At 44.4% G+C, this 25857-nt stretch overlaps 1 protein-coding gene and 1 long non-coding RNA gene across 3 annotated transcripts in view; one reads left to right on the forward strand and one right to left on the reverse strand.

Moving 5' to 3' along the window:
- The window catches only part of VPS13B (vacuolar protein sorting 13 homolog B), an 883035-nt gene that overhangs the window by 273773 nt on the left and 583405 nt on the right, over positions 1-25857 (reverse strand). The gene's annotated exons all lie outside the window — the stretch shown is intronic.
- Positions 100-24428, forward strand: LOC310713422. Its single transcript, XR_014529226.1, has 5 exons — positions 100-390; positions 1599-1658; positions 6333-6427; positions 9092-9194; positions 21203-24428. It is a non-coding gene; the product is annotated as an uncharacterized lncRNA (long non-coding RNA).

Here is a 25857-nt window from a genome sequence, read left to right on the forward strand (position 1 = left end):
CTGAAGCGTATGTAACCCGAGGTACCACTGTACCTCGGGTTAAGAAATTTACCTCAGGATAAGAACAGAAATTGCACCAGCACGGCACAGCGGCAGCGGGAGGCCCCATTAGCTAAAGTGGTACCTCAGGTTAAGAACGGTTTTAGGTTAAGAACAGACCTCCAGAACGAATTAAGTTCTTAACCCGAGGTACTACTGTACTTCCCAATTCCTAGAATCCTCTGTAACATGAAAGGATTCCTCATAATGATTCTCCAGGGCATGATGGCCCTTGGTGAGTTGTGAGACCTGCCCACGATACAGCTTTTCCCAAGGCATCGTGGGAAATTTAAATGGCAGCTCTCAGATCCAACTTATCAGAGCCTTCTGTTGCCTGACAAGCCTTATGAGGTTGGGAACTGATGCTGAACAGCCAGAACCCAAATAAAGGAAGGCTTATATGGTATTAAACATTAAATAAAATAATGTCAAATGTCCTAAAAGTTAAGAATAAGGGCCTAGCGCTTTGTGAGTAATCACATTGCCTCATTTGTACTCACTGGGCAAAATACTGTGAGCAAGTTTAGGCGCAACAAAAAAGCCAAGTTTTCTTTTTGTTTTCTAAATGAAAACTGAAAATTCACAGAGGGTGGACTGAGCTACAGGACTACCGCCCTCCATGGGCCTCCAAGTGGTTACAGTCCAGAGTTTAGTCCTGTCCCTGACACAAGAGGGAAATTTGATAAAAATTAAGTTGTTTGTGTAAAGGAAGTAAACATCAACTTGTCCATTTTTTCACCCACCAGTGCCTAACATGGACGTGCTGAATATAGCTGCATCTTGCTAGAGCAGCTCCATTTCGATTATTCCCAGTCCTGGCAATGCCATGAAGAATGGCTCATTGCTTGCGCTTTGCTTCCTGCTGTGCTTCCTTTAGCAAGCCCTTTCCTCAATGACTTGGCATTAGTTAGAGAAATCAGGGGTGTTTTACAAAACCAGGGCACTTTTGATGGGGTATTGATTGAGGACAACATGCCTGATAGTTTACTCAATGGGGATCAAAGAGAAAGGGGATCCGGACATAGGAAATTCTGGGTGGCCTTGTTTGCGTCTGGGTACTTAGAAAGATAGCTAGAAATTGTCCCTGCATAATTAAATCTGTTGTCCCTTCCTCCACCAATCAATTTCCCAATGAGAACAAATCCTCCACAGCTGTGTGGATTCTTTAAGGAAAAACGCTCAATATGGTCTTTAAATAGTAAAACAAGTGACATGGGAAGCAGCCTATACCAGCTCTGCATTTTTGGAAATGCTCTCCTTACAGAATCATAGAATTGCAGAGTTGGAAGGGGCCCTGGGGGTCATCTAGTCCAACCCCCTGCAATGCAGAAATCTCAGCTTGAGCCCAGCCAGGCTGTACAACCTCAAATGCCAAGTGGAGGCTGAATAGTTGACTTCATATAGTACATATGGAGGTTTCCCCCTGCAAAGCAAGGCACTTGCCCCTAGGAGCAAGCAATCAGAAATTTGAGAGAGGAAAGAGAAGCAATGGGAGCAGTAAGAGAAAATATTTTTTTTTAAATTTAATTATGTTTATATTCTGCCTTTTGTCGTCAAAGGAACGCAAGGTGGTGTACAGAGTTCTCCTCCCCGTTGTATTCTCACCACAACCCTGTGAGGTAAGTTAAGCCGAGAGTGCGTGACTGGCCCAAGGTCGCCCAGTGACCTTTATTTCTGCCTGTGTTATGCACACTTAGGATTTGTTTTACCCTGGAGGGGAGGATTGGATATGTGTGGAATTTACCCATCATTTTTAGCAACAGAGAGAGCCTGGGTGGTGAAGCTGTGCCTTCTGGGCAACCACTGAAGGGTCATGTGCCGATGGTGAGCAGGCCAGCAGCCAAAACCGGCAGAACAACAGAAGCAAACAACAACAACTTTATAATTTATATGCTGCCCATCTGACAGTGTTTCCCCAGCCACGCTGGGTGGCTCCCAGCAAAATAGTAAAAACACAGTAAAACATCAAACATTAAAAACTTCCCTAGTCAGGGCTTCACTATACATGCCCACACCTCCCACTCTCTGTATCCCCCCTCTAAGACAAGCAAGAAACAGTACCAGAACTCAAGGACATATTCCAGCCAGGCATAAATACCCAAGGACTGTGTGAAGCAGGGCCGGTGAGAGGGAGAGTTCTGAGGACCAGACAGAAAACACCCACATTTGGCTCTCAGGCCTGTGATTAGCCACCCCTGAGTTAGAATGTAGAGCAGCACTAGGAGACACGTGTTACACTTCAGATGCCATCAGCCCAACCAGCATGGCCAATGGTGGTTGATTATGGAAGTTGTCACTGTTGGCATCTGTCTGTCTTAGGAGACAAAAAGGAGGAGTGCACCTTTGGCTGGAGAGCTGCAGCAACTGCTGTGCTGTAGGAACTGATACAGGAGAGACATGTTTTGTTGCAGCTGGGGCGTCTGGTTGTGCCGCTGCAGATGCACCGTGGCCTTTCTTCTCTCTGTGCTCCTCCCAGTGGTTGTTCCTCCTCTGGTCACTGCTATGGAAACATGACCCGACTGTCTGTCTCCAGGCACTGCAGCCGGCTCCAAGGGCTTCTCACATAGCACGGCTAATGTTGCCAGCCTTCATGTCTTGTTTGCAGATATCTTTGCAACGTAGAGTTGGTCTGCCAAGGGACCTGGTGCCTGAAGCCAGCTCCCCAAAGAGCAAACCGTCTTCCATTCTGTGGACATGTCAACATGATGGAAGTTGAAACAAACTAAAAAAATTCCTTCCAGTAGCACCTTAGAGACCAACTAAGTTTGTTATTGGTATGAGCTTTCCTGTGCATGCACACTTCTTCAGATGCACAAGAAAGCTCACACCAATAACAAACTTAGTTGGTCTCTAAGATGCTACTGGAAGGAATTTTTAAATTTTGTTTTGACTACGGCAGACCAACACGGCTACCTACCTGTAACTAGAACGATGGGAGTTGTAGTCTAGCAACATCCAGAGATAAATGGGCAATCCTGGTTCACAGAGTTGTTGTAATGATGGGGCCAGGGGAGAACATTGCATGAACATTGCCATGAGCTCCTGAGAGAAAAGGTTTAAAAGCATTTAAAAAATAAACAAACCCTGCTTAGCTGTGGTGAGGCTGGCTCTGAACCTAACCAATCTCACAGGGTTGTTATCAGGCTAGAACAGGGTTCTTTTGTCCTTGGAGAAAGGGTGAGATACAACTGTGGCAAATATTTTCAGATGCTGAGAGCTGGGGAAATGTTAAGCTGTAAAAAGTTAATTCATGCAATCTCTGTTAATGTAATTAATCAGATAATGCACACAATCTCTCTCTGATGTTTACAGTAGTCTTCCAAATCTCACCGAAGATCTATCCAGTACATAATGAGCTTGTCTGGGTTTTTCATCAAACTTTATTATGAGTAGACACATGTACTATGCACCCTTTCCTTGGTTTGATTTTTAATCATGTGAGTTACTTGCAAGAGAATCCCCCTGGCTTACAGCTAATTGTGAAAAGCAGCCCTTGCTAAACCAGTCCTGCAGACTGGAGACTGTCTTTGGTATTCAACTGGGCAGAAAGAGTTCTTAGTTAACCAGAGTGAAACCAGATATTTTGGAGAAGGAAGTGATAAAGTGGGGAACTTTGGAACAGAAGGTCACATTCTAGTCTCCTATTAGAAACCAGAACAACCTGTCACATATTTTCATAATTATCATACTGTGGAAATACTAACAGGCTAGTTCGGCAAAGAGGCACTCATATTCTTTCTAAAATGAATGCTCAAGTCAATGATCGCTCTCTCTCATGTTCAGATCCAATGGAGAGCTGTTTGGCAATAGGTTCTGAGCTGACAAAGGGAAGTACTTTCCCCCCACACTAAAAGTTATGAGGGTGCCTCCAGACTGTCAGTATTTTGCAAGAGGGATTCAAGTACATTCCACAACTTTAGGATTTAATGTTTAAAGTGAATTAAAGTGCTCTGTTGCCTTAGCACAAAAATAAACCCACTTTTTTTTAAAGACTTTTTTTTGCAGTTTGGAAAGTGATAGGGGAAAGTGTGGGATGAATGACTGATTAATGGGGAGATGTGTAAACACCCTGCAAGTATTTCAGGATGAAATTCAATTTTAGTTAATTATATTTCAGCTTTTTGTTGTTGTTGTTGTTTAGTCATTTAGTTGTATCCGAATCTTCGAGACCCCATGGACCAGAGCAAGCCAGGCACTTCTGTCTTCCACTGCCTCCCGCAGTTTGGTCAAACTCATGCTGGTAGCTTCAAAAACACTGTCCAACCATCTTGTCCTCTGCCGTCCCCTTCTCCTTGTGCCCTCCATCTTTTCCAACATCAAGGTCTTTTCCAGGGAGTCTTCTCTTCTCATAAGGTGGCCAAAGTATTGGAGCCTCAGCTTCAGGATCTGTCCTTCCAGTGAGCACTCAGGGCTGATTTCCTTAAGAATGGATAGGTTTGATCTTCTTGCAGTCCATGGGACTCTCAAGAGTCTCCTCCAGCACCATAATTCAAAAGCATCAATTCTTCGGCGATCAGCCTTCTTTATGGTCCAGCTCTCAGTTCCATACATCACTACTGGGAAAACCATAGCTTTAACTATACGGACCTCTGTTGGCAAGGTGATGTCTCTACTTTTTAAGATGCTGTCTAGGTTTGTCATTGCTTTTCTCCCAAGAAGCAGCCATCTTTTAATTTCGTGGCTGCTGTCACCATCTGCAGTGATCATGGAGCCCAAGAAAGTAAAATCTCTCACTGCCTCCATTTCTTCCCCTTCTATTTGCCAGGAGGTGATGGGACCAGTGGCCATGATCTGTGTTTTTTGATGTTGAGCTTCAGACCATATTTTGTGCTCTCCTCTTTCACCCTCAATAAAAGGTTCTTTAATTCCTCCTCACTTTCTGCCATCAAGGTTGTGTCATCTGCATATCTGAGGCTGTTGATATTTCTTCCGGCAATCTTAATTCCAGCTTGGGATTCATCCAGCCCAGCCTTTCGCATGATGAATTCTGCATATAAGTTAAATAAGCACGGACACAATATACAGCCTTGTCGTACTCCTTTCCCAATTTTGAACCAATCAGTTGTTCCATATCCAGTTCTAACTGTAGCTTCTTGTCCCACGTAGAGATTTCTCAGGAGACAGATGAGGTGATCAGGCACTCCCATTTCTTTAAGAACTTGCCATAGTTTGTTGTGGTCGACACAGTCAAAGGCTTTTGCATACTCAATGAAGCAGAAGTAGATGTCTTTCTGGAACTCTCTAGCTTTCTCCATAATCCAGCTCATGTTTGCAATTTGGTCTCTGGTTCCTCTGCCCCTTCGAAATCCAGTTTGCACTTCTAGGAGTTCTCGGTCCACATACTGCTTGAGCCTTCCTTGTAGAATTTTAAGCATAACCTTGCTAGCGTGTGAAATGAGTGCAATTGTGTGGTAGTTGGAGCATTCTTTGGCACTGCCCTTCTTTGGGATTGGGATGTAAACTGATCTTCTCCAATCCTCTGGCCACTGCTGAGTTTTCTAAACTTGCTGGCATATTGAGTGTAGCACCTTAACAGCATCATCTTTTAAATTTTTAAATAGTTCAGCTGGAATACCATCACTTCCACTGGCCTTGTTATTTGCAGTGTTTTCTAAGGCCCATTTGACTTGACTCTACAGGATTTCTGGCTCAAGGTCAGCAACCACACTACCTGGGATGTACGATCATCCATATTCAGCTTTTTTAGTTAATTATATTTCAGCTTTCAAATTGCTTTGCATTTGGAGTCTTTTAGAAGTTTCTGCTTGCAAGCTTCCCACAGGCAGGTATGAGTAGCTCTGTCGGTAGGACACAAGACTATTAGCCTCAGGGTTGCGAGTTTGAGCCCCATGTTGGGCAAAAGCTTTCTGCATTTCACGGGGTTGGGCTAGATAACCCTTTGTGCTCCCTTCCAAGTCTACAATTCTGAGGTTCTAAGCTCATTGTCATAGAACCACCCTGTAAACAAATCAGAATGCATGTTCAATAAAGACTGGACATAGGCTGTGTATATACACCCATTTACTCTGAATGTATTGCACTCCCATCACTGGTTTGAGAAGTGGTGTATAAATAACATTAGCTGCAAACCATATCTATAATGTTATTTTTTATGCAGTCCGCCCCCCCCTCAAAAAACTAGCTTTGATCTGAATTGTTTTAAAAGTTGTACGCTGCCTTGATATATTTTGATAAAGGGTGGTATATAAATTGAAATAAATAATAATAATAATAATAATAATAATAATAATAATAATAATAATAATAAACAACTCTGGAATTCCCTTCCGCAGGAAGTAGTGATGGTCATCAACTTGGATGGCTTTAAAAGGCTTATCTTCCATCTATCTTAATGGGTGCATGTGGATGTTGTGTGCAGGGCATAAAGGTAAAGGGACCTCTGACCATTAGGTCCAGTCGCGGATGACTCTGGGGTTGCGGTGCTCATTTCTCTTTATTGGCCGAGGGAGCCGGCGTACAGCTTCCGGGTCATGTGGCCAGCATGACTAAGCTACTTCTGGCAAACCAGAGCAGTGCACAAAAATGCCGTTTACCTTCCCGCCAGAGCGCTACCTATTTATCTACTTGCACTTTGATGTGCTTTCAAACTGCTAGGCTGGCAGGAGCAGGGACCAAGCAACGGGAGCTCACCCCGTTGCGGGGATTCGAACCACTGACCTTCTGATCGGCAAGCCGTAGGCTCTGTGGTTTAACCCACAGCACCACCCATTTTGCACTGGCTCCTCCTGCACACTGCTGGCATGCAGCCCCAGGAAAGTTAGCCATAAGGGAATGCAGTGCAGCCCTTGTATTAAACCACTTAAAGTCTCCACTGTAGATATGCATATTCTCTTATTAAAATCACCCCAGAGCAGCTACTCAATCTTTGAAATATCCATCAGTCGCTAACAGATGAAAGATGGCCCTCCCAGAACAGCAGGCTTATTTTCATCTCCAGTGAAACACTTCTGCATTCTCAGGCTGACTCATCTCTCCTTACTTCATCTGCAAGAGAACTCTTTCAAAGGGAGCTAATTGTCACTCTATGATGAGGGTCTGCCACCTTGCCTGTGCCTGGTGGATTGGCAGAGAGTAAAATGTTCCCATTGTCATCTCTGTCAATACATCGTTCCCTAATAACCTGCAAGGAAATATTCTGATGGGTCCCTGTTAAATACTCCAGACTGGGGTCTGCATTGTGCTGACAGATGAAAGGCAGAGGCGTTGAGGTGCCTTTTTCAGAGGGAAGAGACAGAGAAGGGAAAGCGCTGCAAGCCATTTCATTCATTCTCAGCAAAGGAACTGTGTACACCAGGAAGAAAGGTTGCCCGCTGTAGCCCAAAGCCAAACAAAATATAAAAAAGTACACAGCTGACAGTGTGCTAGAAAAAAAATGAAAAATATATAGAAGCACTTAGCATTTGTATTTCACATTTACGATGCACAAAGTGCTTCAGAATGCATACACTGGTCCAATGCGCATGCCACAATAAACCAGTTTCAAACAAACGATGGTTTTAATGTGAACAAGCAGCACAGTGCACCCTGACAAAAGATTATGCAGTGATCTTTTTCTGCTTCTCATTGCTCTGCAGCTGCACTGTTGATGAAACAAGCCAGTGTTTGGCTTATTGAGTCATCTGAATCCAGGTTTTGATTTGCCTCTCCAAAACAATGCAAGAACAAACCTTGGTTGCTGGTTATGATTTGTCTGAAGGAAACAAACCATGGGCCCTGGATTCAGATGAAACATCAATTTCAATTCAGGCTTGTTTCAACCATGGCGCAGCAGGAGTTGGAGACTTTCTTTCTCCCGCTTTGAAACCATCCCATTTCCTTCAAACCCATTTTCCTCCCTCATTTCACCGGCTAAGATAACGCATGTCTCTTTGTATCAAAGAACAGTGTCAGGCTTGACCTTTGGGGAAGGACCAAAGCTCAATGGTAGTACAGTGGTACCTCGGGTTACAAACGCTTCAGGTTACAGACTCCGCTAACCCGGAAGTAGTACTTTGGGTTAAGAACTTTGCTTCAGGATGAGAACAGAAATCGCGTAGCGGTGGCACAGCAGTAGAGGGAGGCCCCATTAGCTAAAGTGGACCTCAGGTTAAGAACAGTTTCAGGTTAAGAACGGACCTCCGGAATGAATTAAGTTCTTAACCAGAGGTACCACTGTATAGCGCATGCTCTGCATGCAAAAGATCGCTGGTTCAATCCCTGGCATCTCCAAATAATTCTGGGTAAGACTCCTTTCAAAACACCCTGGAGAGCCGCTGCCAGTCAGTGTACAATGCACTGCACCAAACATATTAACTGATAACGAATGTCCTGAAGTTCAGATTCAAAGAATACATGGGTTTTTCTTTTCTTTTTAACTTTACAACCATTGGAAAAACCACAGGCTGCTTGATATATATATAAATATAGTGATTAGCACCTTCTCAATCGCTCAATAAGCAGAGCGGTTTTGATGTAATCTTTGGATGGTATCCAAAACACCTATATAAACTGCTGTTGCTAAGGCCTGGCAGCATTTATTGCTTGCGAGATAGCCTTGTGTCTGCTCCAGCTTTTAGAAAGTCTTAGCAAAGAATTTAATAGTCGTTGGAAATGCGCATCTAGATTAGATGCGGCCAGTTAAGGTACCTAAAAGGGAAAAACCATGGAAGTACTTGTCCAGTTTGTTGATTTAGTATATACAAAGCAGATTGGCCAGGAGTCAAAAATGACTGCTCTTTTTCTTTGTTTGTTTCTACAAGATCAGCTGGCTTCTCGTGCCTCAGTATTCTCAGGAAGAATGTTTGTGATGTACACTGTCAAATACAGAACAAACATATGCTGTATAGATGTACAGATAGATATAGTTATCTTTTTTAAAGACCCCTGCTAAAAAGTTTTTGAAGTGTATTCTTTCATAGCAAGAAATAAACTCAAGAGTATGCAATCCAGTTTGGCTTAACTTTTTTTTATTTTTTAACGAAAGCAAAAAATAAATTCAGTTAATTCCAGGAGGAATATCTGTAGTTTAAGGGTTGTCATCTTTTTGTTACAGCCTCAGCCCTGTGCCTTTAAGAGCAGCCATTTTGCAAAGTGTGGTGATTAGCAAGTGGTAAGATGTTACTCCACAGCTTCTGCTACCAAGACAGAGGATGCAGGTGAGATCTTTCTTGTTTTATCTTTATGCCTCAAAAGCATTTCCTCTATCATTATCGTAAACTGCTTGGAGCAATCTATAAATTTTGTTAAATAATAAATACATACATTGGTTTGCATAAAGCACAGTGGCAGGGCTTAAAAAAAAAAAGATTGCAAGTTGGATATCAGATCACTTACCCTTCAACATATCAGGGTGAAAAACAGGACACCGCTTTGTGGGGTTTCATCACATGACCCACATGAGATGAAGTGCGATCATGGCGCCCAAAATGGCCACCATGCAAACCCAATGGTGGGGGCTGTTTTTGCCCATTAACTTTTTCCTTCCAAGCCCCAATTTTATCAGCTCCAATCTTTGGGAAGCAAGCAGAAGGCCCAAAGTTCAATCTCCAGGTAGGCCCGGGACAGATTCCTAGTCTAAAATCCTAGAAAGCTGCCAGTTAGCATAGTAGACAATACTGAGCCAGGTGGACCAGTGGCCTGCCTTAATATAAGGCAGCATCCTATGTTTGGAATCAGAATAAACGAGTTGGAAGGACCTTGGTCTTCATCCAATCCAACCTCCCAGGCTTAAAACAGTAATAAGAAATAAACAACCCACCCTTAAGCATTGAAGGCTACAGGCAAGAGTCTCCCTGCTGGTGATGTCTGTCTATGAAATGCTTTCCCCGCGAGAGGCTTGCATGGTGTCAGGTATATTCTCAGACTTTTTTTTTTTAAATAATATGTACATTGCCTCGGTGCTGTAATTCGAGTTTTAGTGTTTGCTTTTAATTCTGCTGATGCATTTATACTGCTTTGTGTGTGCTTTCATACTGTGATTGGCTGCTCAGAGCCACCTGTCAATTATCCGGGTTAAGAGCACTGAAAAATGGAATGTTGCCAGCATTTCTTCACCCATCCCTCATCCCTCTGATCATCCAGGATGCTGTGTGACTTATGAGTGTGTGTGTGTGTGTGTGTAAAAGCAGCTGCAGAGCGCAGGTAAATTTGAAAAGTTTATTTTCTTTCATGAATTGTTTTGCCTTCCCCCTTTGCTCTCTTAAAACCGTGCTCTTAATAAACACTCTTAAAACGGGCTGCTGGGGTTTGCTGTGCATCTGTGACCGCTCATGGGAGATTGTGTTCTCCCTGCTGTGCTTAGATCCCTTGAACTCACACTGCATATTTGTGTCTAGGGAGAATTGGAGGAAAGCATGCTGCCTTGTGTCCCAGAAGAGGAAGAGGAGCAGGCTGGATGCTCCTCATCTCCCTGACTAATATAAATATTTTGTTGTCTTGAGAGCCCTCTGGGAAGGGCTAGTGACAGCATACCTAATGGTCGGAGATGTGAGCTATTCCTGATCCTATGCGGGGAGAAGGGAACTCTCAAGGTCTCTGCTGAGAGTACTTTCAGAGGTGTACTTATGATGGGATATGTTCATGCATGAACGTGTTTCTTTTCTCCTTCTTTTTGCAATGTTCACATGACGTCAGCATCAAAAGTTAATCTTATCAGGAATCCAAATTACCCATTTGCGACATTAAGCCCCTGTCCGGGAGTACCCTTCATCAGGCCATTGGTCTATCTAGCTCAGGGGTCAACAAACCTTTTCAACAGGGGGCCGGTCCACTGTCCCTCAGACCTTGGGGGGGGGGGACTATATTTTTGGGGGAAAAATATGAACGAATTCCTATGCCCCACAAATAACCAAGAGATGCGTTTTAAATGAAAGGACACATTCTACTCATGTAAAAACACGCTGATTGCTGGATTGTCCATGGGCTAGATTGAGAAGGCGATTGGGCCAGATCTGGCCCCTGGGCCTTAGTTTGTCTACCCATGATCTAGCCCTATATTCTTTTATAGTGACAGATAACAGGTCTGGGGCTGGAGTCCTTCCCAGCTGTATTCAAAGATAGTAAGAAATGAAACCGGGACCTTTTGCATGCAAGGCATGTGCTCTGTAACTGACCCACAGCCTCTTTTATTTTGTGACTACATAATGTACCTTTGTTAGAGAAAGCACTTTGAGAAGGGGCTCTGGAAGATCTTGAGTCACAGGTGGTCTGGAATGGGAAGAGGTGTTACTCATGTGGTGTTATGTGGATTCCAGGCCATTTTAATGTGTTGCAGTGTAATTTTTAATATTTTGTAAACTGCTCTTAGGAGCATTGAAGACAAACAAATAAAAATATAGCATCAGAAATGGGAGGTTCTGGAAATGGGAGGTTCTGCATTCACATTACAGTTAATTCCATTTCCCTAACTCTTAATTTTTCCTTTATATTTCACACAATTTAAAAACCAGTGTTCGAAACTCCCCTTGTTCTAGGTGCATTTTGTGACAAGGAATTTCATTAGAGCGAGCAGCTTCTGAGCTCTGGGCGCGGTACGGATTAAAACTGCAGAGTGGAAGGAAAGGAGGACCTTTTTATGCCTCCCCACTTCCAGCTACTCTCTGAAAACTGGAGAAGAGACCCTAGAGCATAGCTGTCAACTTTTCCCTTTTCTTGCGAGGAATCCTATTCAGAATAAGAGGATTTCCCTTTAAAAAAAGGAAACATTGACAGCTATGTCCTAGAATGGTAAGGGATGGGCAGGGGAAGGACTAGATCAGGCATAGGCAAACTCCAGCCCTCCAGATGTTTGGGACTACGATTCCCATCATCCCTGACCACTGGTCCTGTTAGCTAGGGATGATGGGTATTGTAGTCCCAAACATCTGGAGGGCTGGAGTTTCCTTATGCTTGGACTAGACCATGTGAAAAATGAACATAATATTTTAGCTGCCGTTCATTCATTATCAGCTTTGTATCCTTGTTATTAAAAAAAGTGTGCCTAGACATTCCGTTGTGGTGTCATTTAGCTCCTAGCTTTCATATCTCAGTTTCTAACACTGGTAAAAAGCCCTTCCAGAAATGTAGCGCAAGTTTAGTGCTCATTATTTGCTTTGTGAATGCAGCCTGTGATTTCCTTTTGATCCCGAAGATAGAGCATCTCTGTTAGTTCGGGGGGGGGGGGGGAGGAAACGCAAGTAAGAAGGGACATGGAAGAGGTTATAGGATTATCCATGGTATGAAGAAAGTCACTAGAGAGAGGTTCTTCTCCCTTTCTCCTAATACTGAAACCAGGCTTCAGCCAATTAAGCTGAAAGTTGGGAGACTCTGGACAGACAAAAGGAAGAGTGCTTCTTCACACAGCTGTAGACTTGACCCCCACAACGTGGATGGCTTTAAAGGAGGATTAGATGGATTCATCTTGGATAAGGCTGTCAATGGCCATTGACCATGATGGCTATATTACCCCCAGTAGTGGAAGTAATGTGCTTCTGAATACCAGTCGCTTGGGATCGCAACCAGGTTGAGTGCTGTTGGGCTCGTCTCCTTGCTTCCCATAGGCATTGGGGTGGCCACTGAGAGAAAAGAAATGCCGTGCTACAGGGGTCTTTGGTCTGATCCAGCAGAGATACTCTTATATTCTAATGAACAATGGAACGTCAAAGAGAGACTGCCCTGGGAAACCACTGAATCACAATTCATCAAAAGGCTCAGTTGTACTTTTTTTGGCTTGACACTAGAGAAGGATTTTTTCCCATTGCACTACATGTGTTAATTAAATGCCAAGGTGCCTGTGTTATCACCAACAACTGTTTTGTGAATGGCTACTGTTAATAACTTAATTATCACTCTCTCTGCTTTCTGCATTTCATTTTCTCTGATTTCACAATAAATTTGTAACGGGAGAGAGATACATTCCTATAAAATTCAGCTCCAGGGCAAGGATTTTTCTGTCTGGAATGATCTTCCTTTTGCAACATACAGTATGTGCTTCAGTTTTGTGTTTTCAAACCAAAGTCTGCAACATGATTAAAATTCAGGAGAGTAACAAAGTTAGATTTAAGTAATAAAGGGTAAATTGTCCCAAGAATGCCTGAATCCTACTTACATTCTTCTCTTGGTTTGTGTATGCTGTTGCTCCCTCCACCCATACTGCCAGTTATAGCCCCGAAAACTGTGGATTATCTTTCTGCCTGTAGACTTGTTTCGTCCTTCGCAGATTTTGCATTAATGCTGTTAAAAGTATTTACATGAACTGCTTGCTCCTGGCTGCTGAGAGTAAAGCACTTGCGTCGTCTTTAAAGCCTCTGTTTTAAATCTGAAGCAAAGAGCTTTTCCTCCCCTCTGCTATTTTTTGCTACAAAGCACATCAAATAAGCTCTTCCTGTTCCGGGGGTGGGGGGAATGCAATCATTAATTTCTCTTTCTGTAGACCTCATCATGTGCTAACATCTTGTACGTGCAAAACAGCATTTGGCTTAGGCTTACTTCACATCATTTCCCTCTGAGCGACATCTGACTTGGAAGCTGCCATAGGTCCATCTATCTAGTTTAGAATTGCCTGCACTGATTGGCAGCAGCTCTTCAATGTTTGAGGGAGGAGTCTCCCCAGCACTGACTGGAGATGCCTGGGATTGAATTTGGGGTCTTCTATGTGCAAAGCATGTGATGTGCCATTGAGCTATGGCCTCTTCCTGTTAGAAGAAGCAGTCTCTAGTTTTGGATTAAGAAATGCTCAAGTGAGGTTTTCACTATAATGCTAATAGCACAGTTACATATGACCCAGCTGTTCCGATTTTCCAGAAGTGGCCCCTGTTTCCCTGCTGTCTTGATTCTGGTGTCTCTTTTGTCTCTGTTTTGCCTTTCCAGGGATGTTTTTAGGGTGCCTGTAAAAACTTTTGCACACTGGCACATCAGCTTGTGGTCGTTTTGCTTCGATCTCCCCATAACTAGCAATTGAGGTAGTAAATGTGTTGGGTGTTGCTGCCATTCTGCAATCAATACAACCAGATCTGCTTTGTGATTAAATAGGCAATTGAAAATTCCTAGGTGGCTGGGTTTTTTAAATAAAAGGAAACTGTTATGCTTCAGAATCCAGCAAAAGATGGGTTATTTCAGAGTCAATAAATACAGGGAAGAACATTCAGCAACTCATAGTAGCTGGGTGTGCGGAGTTAAGTGGTGGTTTGGACACAGGGATGTTACAGGTATACATGGCTAACCTTTTTTCGTCTCTGAAATATGGTGGTGAATATGTAATCACAAGCCATATGATCCTCTTCTTAGGTAGACCGATGGTGACCTGTTATCCCAAATCTCTGGGTGGATTGTGCAGTGAGTGGCATGTGATTAAGTCAACCATGTGGTTTCCATATGCTCACTTTCACATCTGAGCTGTTTCAGTGCACAGCCAAAGTCATTATTCCTGGTCTGTTTCCTCTAAAGAGTCAGCAGAAAACTGTAAAGTAAAGCCCTATGTGGGTGTCCTCCCTCATATGACTAACAGGATCGTAAATCACAAGGTTGTAAATCACGGAGAGCCTGTGTGCCGTACAGCAGGTGTGTCCTTCCAGTGTGAGTAGCAGGGACATGATGTTTCAGCACACATCAGGGCCGGCGGGTGCTGCCTCCGCTCTCGCCCCCTCTGCTTACATGTTTGTTAATTGTGAGAGGGAGAATGTCCAAATAGGGATAATATGGGAACTGACTGTCGGACTGGGAAGAGGTGGCGAAAGAAGGCAATGTGAATATTGGGTGGAAGCCTTAGGAAACGAATGCTTGATTGGCAAACTGCATTATATGGAAATATGAGCAACAAAGCCCTGATATTTAAAAGAATGAAAAGCAGGTTTGGGAGTTTGAGATTCTGAAAGAGAAAGTGCACTTAAGCCTTTCCCCCTTTCAGTCATTTTCCTGCCCAAAAATCATTTCCCCAAAGTTGTTTTCCCTTGTTTCACTTTTTAATATATATTTTTAAACGCACATCATTTGCTCTTTAATAACTTGAGATAGGAAGCTAACTGTATGTCTGTAGGGCTCTATGCACATCTGTAGCTGAACATGTGGAGGCCATGGGTGGATGAAACTCGGGGCATCACCCTGATCCCCTCCCTGCTCCACATATTAGCTGCATGCATGATTTTCACATGAAGAGGGCTTGGATGTCGGGGGGGGGGGGGGAGAATAAATATCCCTGACTGCTAGTTTTCTATGCAGGGGGCTTGTTTGTCCGTCTTGAGGAAGCCAGAACTCAGACACAACCAGGGTGGAAGGAGGGTTGGTCAGTCGACTGGGGTGCTGGAGATAACTGGGATCAGCAAACCAGACAGTTCAGCAAGGGTAGCAAGCAGGCAGGCATGTCCAGGGCCTGGAAAATAAGGACGATCAGACATAACGTTTGCAGGATAATGGGAAGTGAGAAGTGAGTTGTTCCAATTGAGGCCTTTCATCTCTCTTGCCCCAGGCTGCCATGCCAGGGTTTGACACCCTTGCTGAGAAATGAAGTTCCTTGAAAGCATAGTCTCTAGACTCTCTCACCTCTTTGCTGCTTCCCACCTGGTGGCTCCTTGCACTGATGCGTGGCTATTGCAGATAAGATAACCAGATGTAAAAGAGGGCAGGGCTCCTGCAATTTTAACATAATTTTTATGCGACTATTAGAGGTGCAGGAGCCCTATAATTTTTTTTGCATCTGATCCCCCAGGTCTGGCATAAGATCCCACCAGCTCATCCAACTCCTTCACCTCCATCATGTTGGTTGAATCCTGGCTGCTACTTGATGCTGGGATTGTGGCAGAAGCTCATCCGGTCTTGCGACCTCCGACCAGCAGTCTAAAGTGGCAGAGACCAGACACAGCTTTACGCCCTCCATGAGAGCTAGGCCATAAAGATGGTCGCAAGTGTAGCTGCTGCAGATTCATCTCTTGCATTGTACGCAGCTGACGAAAGACATTTCAGTTCTTATATGGCAAACCAAACTATGTTAGGCCACATTTTGAAAATGCCTCTTTAGCTTTTTGACATAGTACTGCTATATGCGTTCTGTGACATGGGATATCCTCTTTCATTGCCGGCTAAAGAGGATGACATGGTGGCGCAGATGTTGGGGCCCTGAGGCCAATGGGAGGCGCACTGAGTGGGCTGAAGGCTTGGCAGCAGAGGGTTGGTGGCATAGGCCTGAAGAATACTTAAGCACCCCTTCTTTGGTGAGCAATGAGAAATTCCAGGTCTGCAGTACTTATTTACTTTCAAATAGACAGGTTGACTATAGGTAGAGGCAAAGCGTACACACCTCTGTAGACAAACAACTGGACATTGCACCCATATAAGATTCCAGCCAGACCCTTACAGATCCCTGCTCAGCTCCCTGTCTCTTTGTTTCTGACTCATACAACACACACAGCCTGTCCTTTGCACACAGACACCTAGACTGCATCAACCTTTCCTGGAAAGTGGGAATGTCTGCTCATTTTGAATATTCAAAACATTCCCCAAAAGATGCTGTATCAAGAGGCAGTTGACTATTTGGATCCTGTACTTTACCTAACCAAAGGATGCAATCAGCCAGATGTGGCCCCTTATCAATCTCTTGTCCACATCCCTAGGCTCGCAGCAATATTTTAATGTGCTCCCCATGTTAAGCACACCTGATCCCACCTGAATGTGTTGCTGCTTTTTGCCACTCTCTTAAAAGGGTGATAGTGAATAAGGTATATAACTTCCAGCTTGACATTTGATGTCCCCTTCCTAAGAAGAAGAAGACACCCATGAGTTGCCATCAGTGGAAAAAAATGGACACCTGGAAAATGACCACGATGCAGTTACATCTCTGAAACTGTATGGTTGAAAGGACTGAGTTTCTAGCCTGCTTTTGCAAGCCCTCGACAACTGCATCAGACTGGTCACGTGTGCCCAGTAGGTTGCTTTGAAAATCACGGATTTCAATGGGTTGATTCTGAGCATGACTCAGGGTGCAACCCTAACTCCTACCTGCCACCAACAGGGGGTGGTGGGGCTTTTGGACCACTGCCACATCTAGCCCTTTTGCTCACAGTGGCTGCAATAGAAGGTGTAGGACGATCAGGCCTGATCTGTACCCAATCAGTTAGATTGGGCCTGATGCCATTGTATGGCAGCTGTGAAACTGGGACCCTGCAAATCCTGGGCCACCTCAGGCCCACCCTGTCCTCCCTCAAATCACCCCATTGCAGGACTTCTTTCTTCTAACACCTATTCCTGTATTCAGAGAGAGTCAGGAGGCTGGAAGGGCTTGGCAGAGGGATACCACCACCGACAGTGGTACCTCGGGTTACATACGCTTCAGGTTACAGATGCAGCTAACCCAGAAATAGTACCTTGGGTTAAGAACTTTGCTTCAGGATGAGAACAGAAATCGTGCTCCAGCGGCGCGGCAGCAGCGGGAGGCCCCATTAGCTAAAGTGGTGCTTCAGGTTAAGAACAGTTTCAGGTTAAGAACGGACCTCCGTAACGAATTACCGTATTTTTCGCACCATAGGACGCACCGGACAATAGGACGCACTTTGTTTTAGAGGGGGGAGAACAAGAAAAAAAAAATTCTCCCCCTCTGTGCCCAGCGCCCCTTCAGTGAAGCGGCAGGAGGTGCTGCACAGAGAGGGGGAGAACTTTCCCCCTCTTGTTTTCCCGCTCTAAAACAAGGTGCCGTTTAAGGTGCGTTCAGGCGGCTACCTTGGAAGCCTGGAGAGCGAGAGGGGTCGGTGTGCACTGACCCCTCTCGCTCTCCAGGCTTCAGGTTCCTTTCGACCTGCTCTTTGGGGCTGGCGGGGGGGAAGCCCACCACCAGCCCCAAAGAGCAGGTCAGGGAGCAGCGGAAAGGCGCAGCGGAGAGGCTCCTGCCATAGCGGCGCGTCACCTCTCCAGCCGGGAGAGGGTCGCGGGGCTATGGCTTCTTTAGCCCCGCGCGCGCTCTCCTGGCTGCAGAGGTGACGTGGGGCTGTAGAGGCTCCTGCCATAGCCGCGCGTCACCTCTCCAGCCGGGAGAGGGCCGCGGGGCTATGGCGTCTTCGCTCCATAGGACGCACACACATTTCCCCTTCATTTTTGAAGGGGAAAAAGTGCGTCCTATAGAGCGAAAAATACGGTAAATACTTAACCTGAGGTACCACTGTATTTCAACACACACAGCATCCCAGGCTAAGGGAAGGGGGTTGGATTGTGCTGCCCGCCAGATACTACAACACACACCGTGTGTTACAGAATTGCTGACCTTCCCAGGTGTCCCCCCTTTCTTTGCCGCTGTAAGCATCTATACAAGAGCAACGGTATCATTTATTCATTGAGAGAGAATCTAGTGAACTTTGAAATAATTGTAGGGGAATGCAGCAGCCTACTGAAATAGCATTTCAAAAAGACTCTAATCTGTGGAGTGATAACCTCCCCACGAAGGATCAGCAGCAGCAGGTACAGTGAGGATTATCAGAATTTCAGTGCTTCAGCTCCCTCAACATTAGAAAGAGAGAGGGGGAAAATCCATGAAAACATCTGTGATAAGCAGATTATTCGGACCTGTGTCATATATAACCAACATGGTTTTCGAGTATGTTAACTCCTTCAAGAGAGGTAAACGCTCCCAGGTGGTTGAAAGAGTGTCCATTCTGCCATCTGCGTCCGCTTTAGAAATGCATTTCTGCTGTTTTCTGTGGTTGCTGAGTGCTTTTTCTGTTTGCTGTTGTTATTGGACGTTGGCTTGCTTTTGCCGTTGGCTTGCTTTTACATTTAAATTAGACCTGTAATGTGAACATGGTTTGTTGTATTTATTTTTGGAACATTTTACTGTTGAGGCGCGGGTGATTTTTATAGAGGAAGTTCACACAGCAATTAATAGAGGGGAAGCTTTGAGCAAATGCATATTTCTTCTCGCTATGCACGAAGAACTCGGAAAATCTAGTGACGTGCCCCATGTGGCTATTATTTCAAGCACTCTGCTTGGAAGCTGCTGGCATGGGGAGCATTTGTTTAAAGAGAAAGGCTCTGATGCAACCACCAGCGGTTATTATACCCGGGTGATACACTTCTTGCATTACTTTTCCAGGTCAATGCTCTCCAGAAGTCATCTTCTCCCTTTCTGTCCACTGTTCTACAGTAACTTGGAGCAGGGCTTTCAGAGTAGCTGGGCCCCATTTTGTGAAACAGCGTCCCTGTTGAGATACGATAGACACTCGCTATTTCTCCTTTCTGAGAACGAATGAAGGCCTTTTTTGTTTGGACACACTTTCCAAGCTGGATGAAATGGCCTTGGGTGTTATTTTTGTACTGTTTTAAGACCTATCTTTAGTTGTTGCATCTGCACTGTTTTAAAAGCTATTTTATCTGTTTTGATAATGTGTTTGTAAATGGCCTTGAGACACATGTAAAAGGTGTCTCATCCTCACCAGTAATGAAGGAGAAGAAGACAGGCCCGTGTTTCTGCTCTAAATATGGGGATACATTCTGCTTCCACCTGCATGTGCTTTGCAAGAACTGATAGTGGGTGTTAGCATTAAATTTACCAGCCCCTTTGCTGTGCATTGGGGGGTGGGGAGTTCAGTAAAGATTCTGAAGAGGGCTGCCCAACTAAGAGCACTCCAAGGACAATTATCTGAGAAAAATGGGCTTCTTTCTTATACACACTCTCTTAAATACCCAGCCTACATTACTGTCATAATCTCTATGTGGGGCTGCCTTAAAAGACAGTCTGCAAACTTGAGCTGGTGCAAAATGCAAGCCTGTTTGATTATATCAACCCAATTGTGCATCAGCTGCATTGGTCGCCCATTCATTTCTGGGCTTAGTTTAAAGTACTAGTAACTAACCTTTTAAAACCCTGAATGTTTGGGAACCACGTTATTTGAATGTTTCCCTACACCCATATGAATCTACCCACGTCCTCAGATTGGTCTTAAGAGTGCCCTGCTATCTGTTGTGCGCCTCTGATAAAGCGATCAGCTTAGCAGTTACCAGGAACAGGGCCTTTTTCATTGGTGGCCCCCACACTTGTGGAATTCCATCCCTTGAGAATTCTGCTTAGCTCCCTCTCTTTCAGGCTTTAAGTTGACGTGAAAGAATTGTTGATCCTGCTAAGCACACACACATATATATATTTGATAAAAGTTTTCATTAGTATGTTCATCCATTGTCTTCTAACATTTTTTGTGAGCTGCCTGAACAGTTGGGTAGAAATAAATTAAATAAATAAACCGTATGCAAAACACTTTGAGTTCCTTGGAGAACTAATAGGATATAAATACACCTTGTATGTCTTGATAGACATATACCTTATAAAGGTGCCCTGGTATGTATGCACATCTACCTGCAATCTCACTTCTCTGGTGCCTGATGCACTTGCTCAAAGAGGCTGTTCCCACAATGGTCCTCTATGAAGTTGCCACCCACCATGACATGAGATCAGTAGAACTACGTTATATATGTTGGGAGTCAGGGTGGGGAGCCTGTAGCTCTCCACATGCTGCTGGATTACACCTCCCATCAACTCAACTAAGCCAACAAGGCTATTGGTCAAGGATGATGTGAGCAGTGGAAGAGGAACCCTCTCCGGCACCCGGGGCGGCGCAGGCCGTACGGCATCCCGTGCATGCGCACTCCATACGGAATGCCACACATGCGCAGTCCATACCACACATCTTTATGTGGCGGTGTGAGCGGGGGCGGGCTGCACCTGCACATTATAATACTGCATTGCTATTATGGAGTACTTTTTATTCTAGTTGCCTTACTTCTTAAAAGATGTTATTTGATACAACAAAGCACTCAGCAATGGAGCCATTTGGAGCAGAGGCATCTGAGCCAAGGTCCTGCTCCTGCTGGCCTTATCATTTATTGATCACGGGGGTTGTTTTTAATACATAGCATTTCTCGATCTCTCTTTCAAGAAGCTCAAGAGCAGCTTGTGTGGGGCTTCCAGGAAGTCTCCTATCCAGGTGGCAGGTGCCAATATGAGATATGCTTATGCAATAACAACGTGCCCTTGGAAACACTCCCTCTCATCTTCTTCTGGCTTATACTAACTCGAACAAACAGTATGCTACAGAGGCATCCTCCATTGGTGCTGTCCTTACCCCAGTGCATACTGCAATGGCATAACCATAGATGCACCAGAGAACCACATGCTCTTTCCTTTCACATATTTCTCTCCCTCTCTCTCTCTCTGCAGCATGCTGAGAAATGAGAACACTTTTCTAGTGCACAGAGAGGAAATGCAACAAGAAGCCCACAGGAAGCAGTGATTGCCACCAATTTAGAAGGCTTCAAAGGAGGATTAAACAAATCCATGGAGGAGAGAGCTATCAGTGGCTACTAGCTATGATGGCTATGCTCTACCTTCCCGGCTGCCTTTCCAGTAATGCTAACAAAATTCAGTTGCTGGAAACCACAGGAGGGGAGAGGACTCTTGGGCTCAGCTTCTTCTTGTGGGTTTTCCCAGGCATCTGGCTGGCCACCGTGAGAACAAGCTGAACTACATGGGCCACCATCCTTGGCTGGTGATGATGGAAGAGATGGTCCTCACCACCAAATTCCACTCCTTTCATAGGACTGTTCTCAGCTGAAAAGCAGAAGCAGAGCAGCAGAGGAGATGGTGCTTATGAAGAGGCTGGCAGCATACATGTCAAGTGGGAAGGAGGAACAGTTGCGCGCGCGCGTGCACACACACACACACACACACACGATGAGCCACACCCCCTCCCCAATTCTCAGCTTTTATTTGGAGGGAAAACCCCAACCCAAGTCTCTAGCCCTTGTAGAATGCAAGTTATGAGACACACATTGTGCAGGTACTATTCACCAAATTTGTTTTGGGAAAAACTAAGCTATACCTGCCTGTCTGCATTTTTAGTCAATGAGTGAAGTCTGAGCAATGGCTGACATTTAGGAAAGCAGCTACCGGTAATTAGACAAAGAGAAGGCTAGAATGGAACACCCGTTGTCCAGACTCTAGAGAAGGAACTTCCTGGTTTGTTTTTAAGCCTTCTGTGCTGGTGGAGAAGTGATTGCCACCCCATGGAAAACAACTGAGGGTTTCAGTTGTGACTGGAAAGATGTCTAGATGCCAGATCTACACATAGATGGGCAGCAGGTCTACCCACTAAGAAACTATGTAAGGGTAGATCTGGAATACAAGTTTCTCAATGTTTAGCCAGGCCTTGGCACTGCCCATTCACCAGATACACTGCTCTCTGGTGCTTATTATTAATGTATGGATGTCTGTATATTTATCTATTTGCAATATATACTTAGCCCCCACCATCGGGGTAGGGAGGGGAGATCCTGTGGGTGCTCATAGCTGGCAGTCCGGATTGGTGAGGCCTGGCAGGCCAGCTTTGACCAGCAGTCAGGAATTCCCCACCCTTGTCTTGCCCAAGGAACTCTGGGGGCTTAGGAACTCTGGGGGGAAACAGCAATGCTAGAGTTATTGAAACCACCAGTTGATCTACTCTGAGTAGGGCTAGCATAAAATGCCTCTCAAAGATGTTGATAATACTGCACATTTCTAAAATGTTTGAACTAACAGATGATAAACAAACGTGTTTTGTATTCCCCGGCACAGCTGATTTTCTCACTCATTTGAGGTCCAAGAATCTCTAAGTGAGAAACAGGCTAGTAGCAAATAGGTGTAAAATTCTGTAAATGTGAATCATGTGCTAGGATCAGGGTTACGACCCAAAGGGGGGGGGGGTTCTGAAGCTGGCATAGGAGTAACCACATGACCCAGACAATCCACATGATTAGTGCTTTCACATTTTATCAGTGATGTAAGAGCCTGGCCATGGGAAGGCATCTTCTTGTTAGCTACTGCATCACAAAATAAATTAACTGGGCCCCAGTGGCATGACGGCATTCTTAATCACATCAGGCTGGAATCTAGACATCTTGGCTTAGCTGCACATCAGCACATAGCCAACACGCAATTGTCTCATGATTTGGTGCAGCTTATGAAGGTTGGCTGAGCACTGGCATTCGGCCAGTATTTAACAATTCCTTCCAGCATTTTTAAGCGGGCGCAGACAGAGCCCAAGAGCACTAATCCATGTTGTTCACAGCAAGAGCTGTTGTAGAGGAGTCAAAGCTGTCACCACCCTTAAGGCTCCTTCCTACAGAATCCCCCCCCCCTCCACCACAGAACTTGTATTGTTCTTTGCTCTCTTAATTACAGCCCTGTTGCCAAACTTACCGTTACCTTTAGTGACAGTTCCGTACTTCTCCTTTTGTGCTTAAAAGGAAGAGGAATAAGTCCTTACTCTCTTCTGCCAGCAGGATTGTTTTGGCATTTCCTTGCAACAGAATTTGTTTAAAGTGCATTTAAAAGGAACAGAACAGACAACTTACTACTAGACCCTGGACCTGATGGGGCAGTTGGAAACAAGCAATGTGAACTACAGAAAAGAAATGATCTAGACAGAACCTACTTCAAACTCCATCTCATTATAGTCTTTATAAGCTGACCCAATTTTTTTGAACATTTCAGGTCAGAAGGACTGGGCATCCCAGGGTAGGCGATTCAGCCATGCCATTAAGCGCAGCAAACTCTCATGGCAACCTCTCTTGGCAACCTCTGACAGACTGAAATAAGCAGATGGCATAAATTATCCTTGAGTGCCAGTCTCCTCCTTCATCTCTCTCATTTTTACATTACCATTTTTAGAAAGCTTCAAAAATGTATTTTCCAATGAAGTTCAAAGTTCCAAACTGAACAAAGGGGAGATACTAATAGTTTCAGCTGATTGTTTTTGATGCAAAGTTGTTTTAACTCTTGTGTAGAAATGTTTTAACTCGTGTGTAGAAACTGGATCAGGAAATTGGCACCTTTTATACTCTAGGGGAAATGTAGCTTCATGGGCCAAATCAGACCTCCTGGTGGGCCAGGATTTGTTTGCAAGCCAGAAGTTCTCTACCCCTGTTTTATAGAGAAGCGACCAGAAAAATCTGCTCTAAAAGGGCATCACTCAGCCAGAACAATAATTTGACAATATTTAGCTCAGCAACTTAGGCTATTACTACATTTCATTTTGGAAAGTTTTCAGATGAAGTATCACCATAGCAGCTGAAACCAACTTTAATGCAATTGTGGGTAAATTGGTAATACAAATCCAAGTTTGTGCACAGCAAACCCTGGCAATTTAAATTTCATTTCTCTCTTTACAACGGCACAGTTCAGGTCTAAATCTGGTTTCACAATTCATGGGAATGTCAAGCAAGTTCCATTGCCTTTGTTGGATTATTAATAAGTTCCTTATATTCTTCAAGATTTCTGCCTTTTATATCTTTAGTAAGTTGAGTTAATCTAGAAATCATTCTTTTTAGGAGCTTTCATCTATAGGGGTAAAAAGCCAAAAGGATGAAATCTCTGGTAATTAACTATCTGATTTTTTTTTTTTTAAAAATACATTTATTAATAGAAGAAATATCTGAATTCTTCTGAGTTATTTTTCTGCTTGCACTTGCTACAACACAAATTTGTGGAGCTGAATGACAAAGCTGAAACAGTGGGTGAATAAAACATACAGTATAGCTTATAGGTTTGTGTGTGTCTGAAATTAGCAGTTTGTTGTTAACAAATGTTAAGAGTTGAGACAATAAGCAGAGCCCACTCTAACTTCAGTGGTTATAAAACCAGCACAAGCCCTTAACAGTGCCAGGATTTCCATGTTTGGTACCATTAGACCAGGGGTCAGCAACCTTTTTCAGCTGTGGGCCGGTCCAGCATCCCTCAGACCATGTGGTGGGCCGGACTATATTTTTTGGGGGGGAATGAACAAATCCTATGCCCCATAAATAACCCAGAGATGCATTTTAAATAAAAGCACATATTCTGCTCATGTAAAAACACCAGGCAGACCCCACAAATACAGTGGTACCTCGGGTTAAGTACTTAATTCGTTCCGGAGGTCCGTTCTTAACCTGAAACTGTTCTTAACCTGAAGCACCACTTTAGCTAATGGGGTCTCCTGCTGCCGCCGCGCCGCCAGAGCCCAATTTCTGTCCTTATCCTGAAGCAAAGTTCTTAACCTGAAGCACAATTTCTGGGTTAGCGGAGTCTGTAACCTGAAGCGTATGTACCGTATTTTTCGCTCTATAACACGCACCAGACCATAACACGCACGTAGTTTTTAGAGGAGGAAAACAAGAAAAAATATTCTAAACGAAATAGTGGATATATGATTTTTGTGGTTTATGCTGTGGCCACAGGCATGTGATCTGACAGTGAGTTTGGAGTAGCCCAATGCAAAAATCCTGAGGATCCATGTGGATCCATGCTTTGTAACCATGGAGGAGGGAAGGAAGGAGAACCATGGATCCTCTGCTCACGACTGCAGCAGATCCCCCCCCCCCCCCGCAGGCATTCGCTCCATAACACGCACAGACATTTCCCCTTACTTTCTAGGAGGGAAAAAGTGAGTGTTATGGTGCAAAAAATACGGTAACTTGAAGCGTATGTAACCCAAGGTACCACTGTAACCCATTTTAAATAAAATTTTAAATAAAAGGACACATTCTACTCATGTAAAAACATGCTGATTCCCGGACTGTCTGCGGGCCAGACTGAGAAGGTGATTGGGCCGCATCCAGCCCCCAGGCCTTAGGTTGCCTACCCCTGCATTAGATCAACAGTTCCTCTACATTAGCATTCTTTCTTGTGGAAAAGGGCTAGCCAGATTCATCAAGGAAGTTCAGAAGCAGGGGGTAGTTTTTCCTGAAAGATGGTTTAAGCAAAATAAGCATTCCTCAGCACCTTGTAGTCCGGGGTATACTCGGACCGGCCCGCTCTGAGGTTTTTTTACAATCAAGCAGTGTATAAATGTTATGAAATAA

The sequence above is a fragment of the Podarcis liolepis genome, assembly GCF_965112155.1.
Source record: "Podarcis liolepis genome assembly, chromosome: 8".
NCBI lineage: Eukaryota > Metazoa > Chordata > Lepidosauria > Squamata > Lacertidae > Podarcis > Podarcis liolepis.